Source organism: Solanum tuberosum, unplaced genomic scaffold, assembly GCF_000226075.1.
Source record: "Solanum tuberosum cultivar DM 1-3 516 R44 unplaced genomic scaffold, SolTub_3.0 scf00002, whole genome shotgun sequence".
Taxonomy (NCBI): domain Eukaryota; kingdom Viridiplantae; phylum Streptophyta; class Magnoliopsida; order Solanales; family Solanaceae; genus Solanum; species Solanum tuberosum.
The window spans coordinates 4,809,516-4,821,957 of NW_006238928.1; positions in this window are offsets into that span (position 1 = coordinate 4,809,516).

The following is a 12,442-nucleotide window of genomic DNA, read 5'->3' on the forward strand; positions in this document are numbered from 1 at the left end:
TTCTTCAAGTTTTCTAGAGTCTTTGTTCTAATCATTTGCTGACAGTCGTCTTCAATGTCAGTTGAGCACTCTAGAACTGCATTGATTGCATCAGCATCACACTTCACTCTTTTAGCACTAACGACCACGTGGTCAACTGGATTGAAAGCAGCCTCCTGGTTCTTTATTTTGTGGTATTAAGGTTCCATACGAGGCATAGAACTCCCTGACCCAATTTGGAATATATGGGGAACGTGGTTTTGTGAAGATCTGTAACTTGTGCGATTTCAAGCAATCTATTATTTCTGAGAACCTGTCAATGACGCCATCTTTGGACAGACACTTTTCCTCAAGGATAGTCCTCAGGCCCTCAGTCTTTAATCTGTCCATTGACTTGGGCCGAGGACCTTGTACTGGGGGTGCCAACACCATTGCTTGTTCTGGGACGGGAGGAGTATGAGTGGTAGGACGAGGAATCCTGATCCTAGATGGATCATTCATCTTTTTAGATCATAACTCCACTCTCTGTGCTATGACAAACTCATCATCCTCAGACTCTATAGTTTGACACTCCTGATGCCTATCATTACCCTTAGATGGGGTGAGGTAACTGGCATGGATGCAATCACTGTCAGAGTTTTCCTCTGGTGACGCAGGTGCTTTGCCTTTACCCTTGCCTTTCCCACCAGTTGTGGAAAGTTTAGTAGCTTTGCTGTTTGATACGGCTGCACCCTCATTGAGTTTAATCCTTTTAGCCTTGTTTCGGGGTGGCATGTTTCTTCCTGCAACGTTACGTCTAGCAATATCTGTAGAACATCATGAGAAAACTAAAACAAGCTTATTCAAATTCATAGAGACCCAATTGAAAAGAGACTCGCCGAATCGATCGGTGAGTCACCAAATCACTTTGGCGAGCTCGGTCCGGATCACCGATAGGATTGGCTTAAAAGTTGTTACAAATTGGCAATCTTAAAGGCCTTTCGGTGAATCACCGACAACACTCGGTGAACAAGGCTCCGTTCGTCGAAAGTTAAAGTGCAAAATAGGGTTCAGAGGTGCAGACAAAAGGTGATCAAGAATACATTTGGCGAGTCGCCGAGTGCTTTTGGTGACCTTAGGATTCTTGCCGAAAGTTACAAAACCAATCATAAAATAAAGCATGAAATTAAAGGCGAGATAGGGCATTAGGCGAACCGCCGAGTGGTTTGGCGAGCTCGACCCAACTCGCCAAATAGCCCAACGTGCCTATTTTCAATTCAACTCCTCGAATTCAACCCCGCAACCCCCTAAAAAATAATCAAAGCATGCACTAGTTAAATTAAAGAGATACCCGTAACACCCATTGCCTCGGGATGCTCAGAAGAGCTGGCTGCTATTGCATAGGGAAGTCGTTAGAGACCCCCCAAAAATATTTGGTCAGCAATTCTTTTTTTTCCGGGCGAAGACTTTTGTAGAAGCAGTCCAATAGCACATTTTCTAGGATTTCATGAGTTGGTTGCTGGAGGAAGATTGACTTAAATTTCAGCCACAACTCATGGATTGATTCCCTCTCCAATTGTCTGAAACTTAGGATGCTATCCCATAGAGACATCATTCTAAGAGGAGATAAATCTGTTTGGTTACCCTTGCTATCATACATGCTCCATTGTCCTACTCAAAACGAAGAAGCTAAACAAAACTTAAACTTAAGTAAGTAAACTATGATCAATAAGAACGAAAATACTACTTAACTACAAATTCTCAACAAACACCACTCCCCGGCAGCGGCACCATTTTGATGTTTGACGTAATTAAGGACACAACTTCCAATTCAAGTCTCAATGATCGAGTGTAGTAATATAACCCAACCAAATAGGTTGGGGTCGAATCCCAAGGGAGCGGTTAGAAATCAAAAATCAAATAGAAAAGTAAAATTATGTTCTAATAAATCGGGGGTTTTGTATTCAACGAGTGACACAAATGTCAATTAACAATGGGGGGTTTTGTATTCAATTAGTGAAAAAAAACAACAAAAATAAAGATAAGCAATAAGGTGACGGGATTCTTGGGATGTTATAGGAATACAGGATAAAATAAACAATCAGATAAATGCTATTGATAGTAAATCGCTGAATATTTGTAATTAGGCTAGACTTTAGTAGGGGTAAATTTTCTCTTGAGCAACATACCCCAAATCAACTTAGTTTTTCTCTAACACCGAGTTGCAGCATTTAAGCACAGCCTTCGCCTTAGCCCATTAACTCTCTCAAGAATAATGTGTGGGAGAAGGCCTACGATTCACTCTCTCGAACTGAACCTACGACGACCCAATAACCACCGCCTATCGATTTAGTAGTTTTGGTTTTAAAACCTCTGTCTCGAGCAAGCCAAAAACACGAAGATGAAATCGTATTTGAAACAACAATTCTATTAAGTTCAAACACAACTACTAAATGAAAACACATTTAAACAAAAAATAGACTATCAATGAGCAATACCCAACAATAAATTTAACCCATATTCACAAAAACACACCCCAAGAATTGGGGTTTTAGCGAGATATAGAAAAAGGGAAGAAAATAATACCAAATCAAAATAACATCAACTGGGTATGCTTTATATTCACTTCAAACGATTCTAGAATGAAGAAACTCCAACACCCACTTCCAATTTCTTGGAATTGGAAGTCTTCAAATCTTCAAGCTCAAGAACAATAGTCTCCCTTAAAACTATAAGAACTCAAATGAAATATTCTAAAACTTTCTAAATTTTTGGATACTAAGCTACAGAATTAAATAGGTATTTATAGTTTTTGAAAATTTATGCTTTTAAGGACCACTCGGTGCATTTAGTCGGGATCGCCGAAGCATTCTGCGATCCGCCATTTGGTCTGCTTCATTGCCTTTCAACTTTTGCCTTCAGTATCTTCGCATTTTGGATCATTGGGCGATATAGCACTAATTCGCGGTACTGTTCGGTGAGGCGCTGGTATTGAGTACTAACTGTACTTGAATTCACTTCTGAGCGTGAGTGTTGAATGAATCCTAAAACTCTAAAATTTATATCTTCTGTGTGAAAAGGATTTTGTTTGAAGTGAGGGCACTAGTGACATTGTCGGAAAGTTGGTACCTTGGTGATTGTGAAAAAGTGTATGTTGATCAATATTTGTCATATCTTGATCTGCATGAGTTATCTTGTTGAGTCTGAGAGAAAAGATTTGCATTGAGAGAGCGGGATAGATTGAAATAGCCATATGATTCCTTAAGTTTGTATGTTTGTGTCTACACAAGTATCGTTTAGAGCTTAGTGCATCGCTTGAGGACAAACAACGAATTTAAGTTGACGGTATTTATATACCGTGAGTTTACGGTATTTTTAATACATTTCAGTTATGAGTTGTGTGTGTCTAGGTTAATTCAGTATTAGAATTAATGTTTTTTGTGTTATATTTGTAGGAAATAGGCTTGTATGAGGTTGAGAAAATGGCAGCTGAAAATCTGCAGAAGGAGCCACCTACTAAACTGAACTACGAACCGTAGGTCCAGTCACGCTCCATAGGTGGGTGGCATAGATGTAGCCTCGGGGAAATCTTGACCAAATGTGGAACTACGGAAGCCATTGACGGAGGGTATGTTGACCCACGGGCAGTCCTGCACCTCTGTCGTTTGTATCATAGATTTCCCTATTGTAAATGAGTTTCTGGAAGTGTTTCAAGATTAATTACCCGGTATTGACCTTCTCCCAGATAGCGAACCTATCTCTATTCCTTCTTATTGTATGGCTCTTGTGGAACTTAAGGAGTTGAAAGAACAATTGAAAGATTTGTTGGATAAGGATTTCATTCGATTGAGTATCTCTCCATGGGGTGCTCCAGTTCTAGTTCGTTAAAAAGAAGGATGAGTCTCTTCGTATGTGCATTCGTTATTGACAATTGAACAAGGTGACACTTAAGAACAAGTATCATCTCCCAAGGATAGATGATTTATTTGACCAACTTTTAAAGGACAAAGTTGTTTTCTCTAAGATTAATCTCTGATAGGGTTTTCACCAATTGAGGATGAAAGATGATGATATTCCGTATATGACTTTTTGAACTCGGTATGGTCATTATGTATTTTTTGTAATGTCGTTTGGGTTGAATAATGCTCCGGCAACATTCATGGACTTGATGAATATGGTATTTAGGCAATACCTCGACATGTTTGTGGTTGTGTTCATCGATGATATTTTGATCTACTCAAGCAGTAAGGATGAGCATATTGATCATTTGAGGATCGTGTTGCAAATTCTTAAGGACCAACAACTTTTCATAAAGTTAAGCAAATATGAAAAAAAATTAAGATTCGTAGTTTTCCTTGGACATATTGTTTCGATTATAGGTATTGAGGTGGATCATATGAAGATGGATGCGGTCAAGAGTTCGCCTAGACCTCTAACTCCCTTAGATATTAGAAGTTGCTTCGGTTTAGTCGGTTACTATAGAAGGTTTGTTGAGGGTTTCTCTTCAATTTCCTCTTCTTTGACGGCTTTGACTCAAAAGAAGGTTAAGTTCATATGGTCTGAAGCTTATGAGAAGAGTTTCCAAGAGTTGAAGGATTGACTTACTTCGGCTCCAGTGTTGACCTTATTGGAAGGAACAGATGGTTTTGTAGTTTATTGTGATGCCTCGAGAATTAGGCTAGGTTGTGTGCTAATGCAAAATGGGAAAGTCATTGCCTATGCCTCAAGGCAACTTAAAATCCATGAGAAAAATTATCCCACTCACGACCTTGAGTTAGCGGAGGTCATTTTTGCCTTAAAGATTTGGAGACACTATTTGTACAGAGTTCATATAGATGTGTTTATAGACCTCAAGAATTTGCAATATGTGTTTAATAAAAAATATTTGAATATTCGTAAAAGAAGGTGGCTTTCATGTCTTGTATGTTATTAATGCGAAACAAAAAGTGTTGCCCTGTTAGAAAATGATATATAATAGACTTTCTTTGATGTCTTGTGATACGCTCAAATTACACCTCCCTAAAGAAGTATAAGCGATCGTTATCAAGTAAAGAACCCAGCTTGTAGGTTGGGGTAGATCCCACGAGGAATATGGTTTAGACTTAAACTCAACTTACAATTATATTCGTTTAGCCAACGTAATTCTGAAATAAGTAAGTAAAGGGGAGGGGGATTTGTGACACAAATAATTAATTGTTTATAAGTGACAAGTGAGCAGGATTCAAACTTTGTTGTTATCAATGAGAGAAAGTAACTAGGGTGTACGTGTTCCCCATAAGCTCATAACGCGGTAATCTTGGTAATAGTAATCCTTTCCTAGTGTATTACATGCAAAGTGATAAGTTAGGTATCTCTAAATCCTTGGTCCGGTATCTAGAGAATTTCACCCGGCAACTAGAGAATTTCACCCCGCACCTTGGTCCGGCTACGTGTGTATAATTTACTAACCCTTACCTTTACCTCATATTAGACATCACATCAATGTATGGCTTGGTTTTCACCCTCGCACCAATTGACATTAGAGTATTAGATAGTATCACACTAAATATATGTTGATAATTCTGTTCTTATTAACTACCTCCTTGTTCTGACAAGTAGCAAAAAGGCAAGTTGTAATGTGTGCACTCGTTAAAAGACTTCTAAACGAAAGAATTATCAATGCATGCAATAACACTATTCAAGAATTACTTAGTTACTATTCATACTTTGTTAATCGCTCATGGTTCCCACAACCCTAGTTGTGGATTTAGTTACCCATAATAGCAAGAACACAATTCATATTTTAAGATTAAGAAATCATGAACTTACATAATAAGAAGAATAAACCCTGAATCTCACTAGAGTTTCGAAGTCAAAAGCTTCAAAACGAACTTAGGAAATCAAGAATTGCTAAAATTACAAGTTAATCTCCAAAACCAAAAACTATAATAAAAGTAATAAGGTCTAACCCTAAAAAACGAGGTTTACAAGCCCTATAAATAGAAAAACAAGTCCCAACTAAAAGGAAACAAAATAAGGAAATAAAGTTTCTAGACGAGGCTGTCATTGAAGAGACTGACCGATGGACTGACCTGTGGTCTGTATGTCCCTTCCGTGGTTTGGGACTTAGGAAATTTTTCAGAAGCTTGGAACTCCACCTCTCAGTAACGAATGACAGCTCAACAGCATGGATCGTGACTCGATCCACGGTCCGTGAATCCTCCTCCATAATTTCATACTTAGACTTTTGAAATAAGGTACTGGAACTCCCTTCTCTGAATCATTTGACAAAGCTGCAGGACGACCCGTAGGTCGACCTACGGTCAGTGGTTTGTAGTCGTGGTTCCACAGTTAGTCAAGAATTCCCTAATTTTTCTTCAAGATTTGTCTGTCCATCTACGGAATGTGACTAGACCTACGGTTCGTAGGTCACTTCCGTAGATGCCCTTTTCTGCACAATTCATCATTTGTGTCTTGATACTTCCACGTCCAAACTTATTTCCTGCAAACATGATAAAACACATTAATACTAATACAAAATGTCTCTAGACACAGACAAATCTTAAGTGAAATGTATTAAAATACCGTAAATACACGGTATATCAACACCCTCAACTTAAATTCATTATTTGTCCTCAAGCGACGCACTACGACTCTAAACGACAGTTGTATAGAAGCAAACATTCAAGCTCAAGCACTCACATGTCTTTCTATCCCAACTCCCTTTCCTAGTGCAAATCATTTCTCTTAGAATCAACAAGCTAACTCATGCGGATCAAGATATGACAAAGATCGACCAATCAACACACAACATACACTGTTTTGCTATCACCAAGGTACCAACTTTACAACAATGTAATTAGTTCCCTTACTTCAAACGAAATCCCTTTTTCACAGAATGAATATGATTTTGAGTACAAGGAGTCATTCAACACTCATGCTCAGAAGTAATTTCAAGTATAGTTAGGCCTCAATACCATAGGCTTGCCCTTATTTTCACTGATTAGACTCTCCAAACTAGTTTCTAGGATCACTATAGGACTTTTCTTAGCTTTTAACGTAGGCTCCGGGTCAGGTCTGGTACGTTTGAGTACTTTTTAGTTACTTTCTGCCCTCCTTGACATTACATTCGCTATTTACCTCTTCCTTGACCTATTTTTGGCAACTGTTCATCTCAATTTCTTTCCCTTAACTCCTTTCTCCCAAGGATGCAACTTTTGACTTTTTGACTTTAAGTTCTCACTTTATTCTTTTTCTTTCGCTTTCTTTTTCTTTTATTCCTTTCAACACCTTTTTTTTGCTTCTTCTGCACAAAGTCACATCCTCTTTCATACATTTCTCTTTTCAACACTAAACTTTTTTCATACCCTTTTACCATTTGGTTTCCTTTTTCATAGGCACCCTCAACTTATGCATTTTGCATTGGTTGAGGTGCACAATGTCCGATGTCGGACCAGGGACAAGATCAAGGTTTATAAGGGAAGATGAGTTAGGTGAATCAAAAGAACTGGTCAATTTTAGACTCAATTATTTGGATCAAAAGGGAATAACGGTACCATTGGGTTAGATCATTTTAACCTTAAGTGGACTAATTTGAAAAATGGCATATGATCACTTCCTAACTTCTAGCCTAGATTATCCTGGCAGCACCAATGGAGCAAATTCTAGTTTGGCACGACACTGTCTGAACAATCAACTATTCTCACACACTCTTGGCACATCATTTCATTATCATATTATTAGTTACCTAGTTCAAGTCTTAGCTTCAGTCATGTGCTCAAGTTGGTTCATTATCATGTCATATTAAGAGCTAGCACATTCAACTCATTCTAGCCTACAGATTTTACCATAATATCACAATTTATTTTTGGATGGGTATAATTGTTTTTAATTCTTGACTCTGCCATCATGCTTCAATACATACAATCCTAACACATGCCGGTTCAATAGAAATTAAAAACAGTCTCTTGGGGAAAAAGAACGCATGCAAGAAAACCCCAAGAGAGGATTATGAGTTGGGTTACTCAGACTTCACGTTATCACTCACAATCCATTTACCCCACCCCAAAAAAAAGAGCGTGCAATTATCCTCAATGCATAAAAATAAGCAATAAAGAGTAGGGTGAATCTGAAGCAAACTTGTGGCGCAAATACGCCGAAGAACTCAACAAGCGGGTGGGTCCGTTTTCCTGGAGCCCGCTGGATCAACACTTGGGCCACCCTCAGTAGTTCCCACATCCTCTAACACACCACTCTCAATAGTGCTATCAATAACTCTCACCGCATCATCAGTGGTGCTGATATCATCTCTCACAAAAGTCATAGCCTCCGTGGTAGGCATAGAACTAAAGGCTCCAAGAGTACCCTCACGAACCCTCTACTGGCGCAATTCCTCATCTACAATGGAGGATCTCCTAGCCTTCTCATTCTCCTGGCACTCCTGCTTCTTTTCTCGAGCATCCTCAGTAGTGTTAGAAATACGATTGGAGCGGGGACTCTTTCCACAAGCACATGTGGGCTCGGGCAATGCTATGTCCTCACTGAATAAAGAATCAAGCACTGTATCATCAACCAATGCAGTAGGTGCAGACTCTAGCTCATCGGTGGGTGAGCAAAGGATTGCATCAAGGTCGGCCTGGAGATTGTCCTATTTGCTCCAGAAAGATGAGAGATTTGTGGCGGGGGTTGGTCACCCGAGGACTATCAACTCAGAGGCATCCAGGCGCTTATGAACGACCTGGCCATTCTGGTCCATCATGGTCTCCATCCTTCACTCCATCCTAACCTCGGACTCTGTAGCAGACAATTGCATCCATGGCTTCACATAATGGAACAGCGTGGCCATCTGAGCCTCCAATTTCTAAACTCGAGCCAAGGGCACAACATCTTATCCTGAAGGCAGGATGGCTCTGGACGAGCTAGGGGCCCAACTAGCCGCCTGAGAAGTGGAGGTCGGGGCCTCATCAATGTGGGCTGGAGGCGCAAGGTCCTTACCCTGCTTGTGCTCCACATCAGCTACTAAATTTGCTCTTAATGGCTACACCTCAATCTGTGGACCACATCGTGGGGCACCTACGTTGGCCCCATCTCGTATAAGGCAGATGTTAAGGGTCCCGATCGCCTATACAAATTTGTCATAATGCCAGATAGACACCTCACCATCCCTGCACAACTGAAAGTTCATACACGAAAAGGGTAGAGTAGTGGTAGACCTGAACGTCCTCTCATGTATCTCTGCCAATAGCATGCAGACAAAGTCGATCTCAAACCCAGCTACCAAAGCCGCAACCATCACCGCTCTATCCCAAGTGAGTGCATTATCATCCTTAGTGGGCGATACCCTATTCCGTACCAAAAGCCCGAAGAACGTGGCCACCAAATTTAGGGTGGTCTTCCAAATACCCAAATGCAGTGTGCTGACCCACTCCGCGCGCTCTCCATCCACACCTATGTGCATGGCCAACCAAAGGAGTACAACCTCCCGCTACTCTACATTTCGCTGGAATGCTCCACTTCTCACAATGTCCCACGAGTAATCAAATTTGCCAGTGTTTAGCACCCAAGTGGTGCCCGGACAGTAAAGAAATCAACTGATAGTGACCTGCGATATGTCCACAGGAAAACCCCGTACTAGAGTGGAAGTAAGGGGGGACTGGGTTGTGGGCTTGGCCCTTTTATCAATAGAACCTTAGAGTGTGGCAGCATAGGAATCATAAAACTTCCTCATATTCTCCTCGTTGTAAGTCCCTGGACTCCAAGCCATCCAGTCGCATTTGTGTTTCTGAAAGAGCCAGTGCATGTCGGGTATGGTGTGTAGACTCCGCGTGAGAACCTTGCATTCCTCTGTGATTAGTCGGGCCATTTTCTCTTTGTTGTTTAACATCTTGGCATCCCAATAGATTTTCCATTGACCCTCAACAAACCATCTATTAGGCTTCTCAACAACTAAAGCAGGGTCTGTGTTAGGTGGAACTAGAATATTCCCCAAACTAGTAGCCTCATCAGGCGAGGCAGCCCTACCATGTGAAATGGAGCTGGTGGCAGAGCCAGAACTTGAGTCGGAAGCAGGTACAGACTGAGTGTCGGTAGCCTCATCAGGCGAGGCAGCCCTACCATGTGAAATGGAGCTGGTGGCAGAGCCAGAACTTGAGTCGGAAGCAGGTACAGACTGAGTGTCGGAAGCAGAACCCGCCTCAGAGCCGGAAGTAGAACCAGTCGGTGACCCGATCCATGTGTTCTCCTCATCAAACTGGGAGACAGTGACTATATCGGTAACCATCTATCGGGAATGATTCTGGGTAGCACGAGGTGCAGTAGGGGATGTCCTTGTGGCTGGTGGAACAGATGCGGGATCCTTCTCCGTATCCACATCCTCATTAATCAGCCGAAAAGTTAGCACCACGGATTTGGTTTTGCCCATTTTTATGTAGGTCACTTGTTTCTTAGGAGCCATGGTACCTATGGATATATAATTACTACCAAAATAAACCAATAACAAACTCAAAAGAATTTTAAAACGAGGAATGAACCAAAACGAAGAACCAAAAAAGTTTTAGACAACAGCTACACTTGCCACCCATGATGGGTACCTACGATCCATGGGTCTCCTCTGTAGGTCAGAGGTCCAAAATATTTGGGTTCTAATGGGAATTATGGATGTGTAGAACGGTCTATAGATTGACCTACAGACCGTAGTCCACCTTTGTGGTTCCACACTTAGTGAAATTTCTATGTGTCACAGACCACATACATGATCTAATGTCCGTAGACTGACCAACGGTCCGTAGACGGGGTCTCGTGGATCAAGTCTATGCTAGGTATCTGACATGCTTAATGTTTGAACCAATTTTCGACAATTTCAAGCATTCATCCTAAGTCTAATCATGCCTTTCAACACAATTTATGATAGTTTGTCATCCCTAGGTCTCCAATTACTCATTTTCAACGTGTATTGCCTACAAAACTAGGAACCCTAAGTCAGAACTTACATTTCGACTCTAATTTCACCGAGGCATTTCATTACTAAGACTACATAATCACTATCTATCGTCCCATGGGTGTTTCCAACACAGTTTAACATGTAATTTCATACTACAACAACCTAAGGTCAAGAACCACTTCATGACTTCATAATTTGGCACAATGAATATCAAAATTCAGAGTTAAGTTGAAATCAAGTACCTCAGAAGCAATGGAAGTGGGTGATTGTGTGATGTTTAAACTTCTTAGACCTTTTGGACACCGAATCCGCACCTTGAATTCTTCTTGGCAAACAAAAATGGGAGTGCTCAGATTTTGGGGAAGAAGGGAATGTGAATGAGTTGGGAGTGAAGATATGTATGGAAGATGGGGACTGATTTGGGGATATTATGAGGGACTTATAGGATTAGGAGGGGGTAGACACGGTTGGGAGGGAATATGGGAAGTGGGGGAGTGATTTGAAAAAGAAAGGGTTTTATTTAGAAGAGGTTCGGGTTAGGTCAGGCATGATTATGGTTTGGACCCACGAGACCCCGTCTACGGTCTGTGGGTCTACCTACGGTCTGTAGATGGTGTAGATGGGGTCCGTAGGTCACTCTCTTACTTAAAAAATTTAGAGATGTTACCTAGGGTCTACGGATACCATTCACGGTCTGTGGTTTGACCCACATACTATCGAAGGTCTCCGTTGACCTCTGCACTGGGTCCGTAGACCTCTGCACCAGACCATTTTCTGCAGATTTCTTGCGTGGTGTACCTGAACATGAAGCAACCAATAGGCTATTTTTTTACATTTTCTGGACACTTTTTAGACACGGACCCTATGTTATATCTAGCCAACAATAAAACAACAACTAAGCACCTATCTAAAGAAATACAGAAAACCAAAAAACAAAGAAAGCTAATAAACCGAAAAGAAAACCTATAGTTGGCTAGATTGTACATTTTGGGTTGCCTCCCAAGCAGCGCTTGATTTAACGTTGCGGCACGCTGCAGGCCTCTTGATTACTCAGACTTCATCAAAATAGTAGGCCTCAACAACTACTTGCACACTTTCCGGATTTCCCAGATAGACCTTGATCCTTGCCCGTTTACCTTAAAGCTTGTTCCCTCACTGTTCTAAAGCTCGACTGCTCCATGTGGGAGCACTTGCGTGACTAAGAATGTCCCGGTCCACTTAGACTTGAGCTTGCCCGAAAACAAGCACAATCGAGAGTTGAATAGAAGCACAAGATGACCCACAACAAATTATCGCTTCTCAATCCTTTGATCATGATACTTCTTCATCTTCTCCTTGTATAAGGCTGAACTTGCATAATCCCTTAGGCAAAACTCATCAAGCACATTCACGTCACTCATTATCTGATTCGATGTGGCGCCCCAATCCAAATTTAGCTTCTTTAGTGCCCACATAGCCTTATGCTCTAGCTCTACCGGCAAATGGCAAGACTTCCCATATACAAGTTGGTAAGGAGACATACCTATGGGGGTCTTGTATGCAGTGCGATATGCCCATAGAGCATCA